At 40.0% G+C, this 4,847-nt stretch overlaps 1 non-coding gene across 1 annotated transcript; it reads right to left on the bottom strand.

Moving 5' to 3' along the window:
* Positions 1–4,236: 4,236 nt before the first annotated feature.
* Positions 4,237–4,308, bottom strand: TRNAD-GUC. Its single transcript has one exon. It is a non-coding gene; the product is annotated as a tRNA-Asp (tRNA).
* Positions 4,309–4,847: the final 539 nt, after the last annotated feature.

The raw sequence follows: 4,847 nt of genomic DNA on the forward strand, positions 1-4,847 counted from the left end.
CCTGCAACCGAGTCGACTCCAGAAGGCTACGAGTCGACTCCGAAGTTTGGCGAGTCGACTCCTAGTTACGTCCGAGTCGACTCTCAGAAGAAAGCAAGACTAAAAGGCAAAGAACCAACTTCAGGGACTCTGAGAGTCGAGTCGACTCCAAGCGCTCTAGAGTCGACTCCCAAGTCAGCCGAGTCGACTCCAAAACGATCCGAGTCGACTCCGAGGCAGTTCAGCTCTAAAAAACTACAAAAGATAACTGATGAGAGCACAAAAATGCGATCTACACACAGCTTAAATTAATATTATTTCCAACAAATAATGATAAAAGAGCTGCATTAATTTCATATTTTTTTTATTTGGCACAAATCAGAGATAAAATGCACATTTGGTATAATTGGGTTCAGAAAGATGCATAGCCCCAAATCATACGCACCCAATCTCACTATGGCTTGGTCAAACCTATCATTCATCAAGCTCACAACCACGAGTAGCAGCCAAGCCTAATCACACTGGAGCAACACTTGGTGACCATTCAAAGGGAACGATCACAGCCATCCACCCTTTTGGCAAGCGATCAACTCTCCCATCCTTGCAGCCCGTGAAGCTTCCCAGCCGCCGTCCGGAGGAGATCGCGATCCGTGACCTGCGCCCATCTCACGCTTCTCCCAGCCGCCTGTGAAGCCGCCCAGCATCCCGCATCGTTTTCTTTCCCCGTTTCAAGCTTCCGCAGTCAACGTCTTCCCTGATCCCAGCCTTCGCGATTCATCCAGCATCCATCTCGTCCGCGTTCTCCTCTTCCACAGCGTCGCACCCGATCGGCTCCAGCGCCCGAGCCTGTGAAGCCTCCCAGCATCCCGTCTCCACCGTGTCCGCTTCTCCCGCGCTCTCAGCCATCTGCCGAACCAGCATCAGACCCCCTCAGCGCGAGCAATCTGCCGTGATCCAGCCTCCTACGATCGCTCCTCCTCAGCCCCAGCCCGCGCCTCCTTCCTTCCGCATCCAAGGAATCACGCAGCCAGCTTCCTTCCCGCAATCACCTCCACAGCTACCTCCCGAGATCCCGCACCCGCTTCTCCTCCACTCCATGCTCCGGCAATCTATAAGAAGGGGAGGAGGAGGAAGAATAGGGGGGCTGATTCGGAAGAAAAAGGGAGGCGTCGGGCTGCTGCAGGGGAAGAAAACAAGAAAGAAGAAGAGAAAGGGAAACAGGGGATGCCCTGTTTCCGAAAATAAAAAAGAAGAAAAAATAATATAGAGAGTGAGAAAGGGAGGGATGTTGATGTTTGTAATGTCTTGCTAATTCCTTTGGCAAAGGGTGATGGATGAACCCTTGTCATGTTGCTTTCATCAAGTACACTCTAAACTTTAATTCTAATTGTTTTATATCCATTGGTATGTTTTGGGTTCTTGCATATTTATTTGATAGATCTTTTATGGTTTATATATATATAGATGCATGGATTGTTTCGATTTTTGATTTGTCGTAGACGTAACCGGCACGATAAATACTTAGATGTTGAATTCATGTTTTCAGATTGTATACTCCATGATTAGAACTACTCTATCTTATTAATCTTTAATCAAGAATCGCCGAGTTTATTTATTGAAAGTAATATTATTAAGGAGGAATCCAGATCCCTAGCCTTCTCTATATTCTTGAACGTTGTTTCATTATCTATTATTATCTACTTTTAAATTTTGAAGATCAACTAAAAATTACATCGAAAGATTACGCTAATAATCTATAGATCGTTCCCTGAGGAATCGACCTCGGACTTCCGAGTTATACTACTTGTGCGATTCTCCTGCACTTGGGAGAACAGTTTTTCAAAAGCACCAAGTTTTTGGCGCCGTTGCCGGGGAACGGCTGAGTTATTAGTATAATTTTAGATTTAATTTTTACCTTAGTAGTTAGTATTTTTCTTTTGAAAAAAAAAATTGCATCTTTACTACTATTTTTAATTCCCTGCACAGTTAGCCGTCTGATTTGACTCAAATTTGGTCAGCTAGTGCAAGACACATTGTTTGATAATCTGAACGGTCTGATTGACATTCTGATACTTTTAAGACCATTAGATTAATATAAAATCTTGCTGCTTTTTACTTTGAATTTTCTGCATTTAATATTTTTTTTAGAATCTAAATTTTATCGTTATCATATCTCATTAACCCTTGTTGCTAATTGAAAATTTAAGAAAAAAAAAACTTTAAGAAAAGATCAAGGGTGATTATTCAAAAATAAAAAAAAGAAAAAAAAAACCTAAAATTTCCAATTTCAAGTTTCAAATTTCAGAATTCAAATTTCAAACGTCAACTCATAAAATTTAAAAAAAATAATTAATTTGCTTGATCGCCTATTCAATGAAATTTAATGTCATGTCATAAAATATTAAAAAAAAAAAATCTCTTGATTGTTGCATATAGTGTAAGGCATCAACATAAAATATTCTAAGGGCTGAACCTATTTAAAAAGATAAGGTCGGGATTTCATCACTCGTCCTTAGCCCAAAAATCACCCCAGTGCATAAATGTCCCAAGCTTAACTAAAATCAACTAGACGTTGGCCCCTAAGGACATTCGAGCTCAATAGGACGAAGACCACCGAAAGTTGCACCAATTTCGCTCTGTGGCTTAGTTGATGTCTAGGCAAGCTTTGTCCCTATAAGGGAGACAGTTCATCTGTTCGAGGCAAGTGGGTTTTAAGTGGGACCTTTGCGAACGCATCGTGACCCCTCCACTTACCTGGGAGCTTACCTGGTCAACTCGGTTCATTAGACCGGATTGGAGGCTTAGGTGTCCTCTTCAAACCAGTTAGGAGCTGTCTAGAAATTTAAGAAAAACATTAGAAATTGAGGTGTAATGTTTTGTTGCATGTTTGATTGTGAATAAAATTTTTGTTTTAGGATATCGTTTTAGGGTAACTTTAGTTGGTACTTATATTTTTTTTTTTTATTTTCTTTTATTTTTTAAAAAAAAAGAAAAAGAAAAAAAAAGAGGGAAATATTTTGCATGCTAAAGTGGAATAGGGACGATACCGGTCGATTAAGTCGTACAACTTTAGATCATCCCTTAGGACATACCCCTGAAATTCCTTCGCAGTATCTCACACCTTGTGAGATGGCTGATTTAAATGAAGATGCGGGGAGTCACCACAATCGAGAACGAGAACCCCATGTTATGACTCTAAGACAATACCTACAACCGGCTAGGACTAGTCAGCCTTCATGCATAATTTTTCCTGATAATGTAGGACATTTTGACATCAAACCCGGGGTGATTCAATTGCTGCCTAAGTTCCACGGGTTAGAGTCCGAGAGTCCGTATCTTCATTTAAAGAATTTTGAAGAATTGAGCATTACATTTAGAGTGCCAAATGTCACCGAGGATGTCCTCAAGCTGACATTGTTTCCTTTCTCTCTAAAGGATAAGGCCAAAACATGGCTAAACTCTTTGCGACCTAGATCAATAAGAAATTGGCAAGATATGCAGAGAGAATTTTTAAAGAAGTCCTTCATTCCCACACAAAAAAAAGGAAGAATAGAGGAGTCGGCTGCTGCGGTTGAAGGAAAAGAAGAATAAGGAAACAGGGGATGCCCTGTTTCCGAAAAGAAAAAGAAGAAAAAAAAAATAGAGAGAGGAGTAACAGGGGAAGAGTCTTTGATGTTGATGGCTGGCTAATCCTTTAGGTGAAGGGTGATGGAGGAACCCTTGATGTATTGCTATCTTTGAAGTAAATTCTAAACCTTTAATTCTTATAGATTTATATTTCCAATATATTATGGATTCTTGCATAATTATTTTGTAGATAGTTCTTTAATGGTTTATGTTGATCGACATGTGGACCGCTTTAGTATTTGATTTGTCGTTGATGTAATAGGCACGATAAATGCTTAGAAATAGGGTTCATATGTCCCTAAAATATATCCCATGCTTTGATCTATCCTACATTTATATCTTTAATTAAGAATTGAAGAATTTATTTCTTGAATGCAAAATTATCAAGGGGGATTCCAGATCCCTACTCCATCTTAATTTATCCATACTTTAATTCTCTGTGTACTGATTTGTTTTCTATTTGCAAAACATCATCTTAATCAACAAATTAACTGAATTAATTAATCTGAGATTACGCTAATAATCCATAGATCATTCCCTGAGGAATCGACCTCGGACTTCCGAGTTATACTACTTGTGCGAATCTCCTGCACTTGGGAGAACAATTTTATTTTTGCACCAAGTTTTTGGCGCCGTTGCCGGGGATCGAACCTGGGTCACCCGCGTGACAGGCGGGAATACTCACCACTATACTACAACGACTGGGATTTAGGGGCGAGTGTGAATTTGTTGCCATATTCTGTATATGAGCAACTTAGTTTAGGTGAGTTGAAGCCAACCTCCGTCACTTTGCAATTAGCTGACAGATCAGTTAAAATTCCAAGGGGGATTATCGAGGATGTATTAGTCCAAGTAGACAAGTTCTACTTTTCTGTCGATTTTATTGTATTGGACACACATTCGGCTTCGAACTCACAGTCTCAGATTCCGGTCATTTTAGGACGTCCATTTCTTGCAACTTCTAATGCATTGATTAATTGTAGGAATGGCGTCATGAAGCTTTCTTTTGGTAACATGACCTTAGAACTGAATATTTTTAATGTGTGCAAACAACCAACGATCCCGAAGAGAGTAAGGAGGTTGATTGGGTTGAAACCATCGCAGAAGATTATTTGTTAGCTAAAGCAATTAACGACCCATTCAACGATAGCTTGATTGATTGGTGTCCTAATGGCACCAATGATGGTGATTTGTCAGTCACACCTATTGTGAATAATCAGGATATCAAGATGGTCAATGGG

This window comes from Phoenix dactylifera, unplaced genomic scaffold (assembly GCF_009389715.1).
Source record: "Phoenix dactylifera cultivar Barhee BC4 unplaced genomic scaffold, palm_55x_up_171113_PBpolish2nd_filt_p 000125F, whole genome shotgun sequence".
Classification (NCBI taxonomy): Eukaryota; Viridiplantae; Streptophyta; class Magnoliopsida; order Arecales; family Arecaceae; genus Phoenix; species Phoenix dactylifera.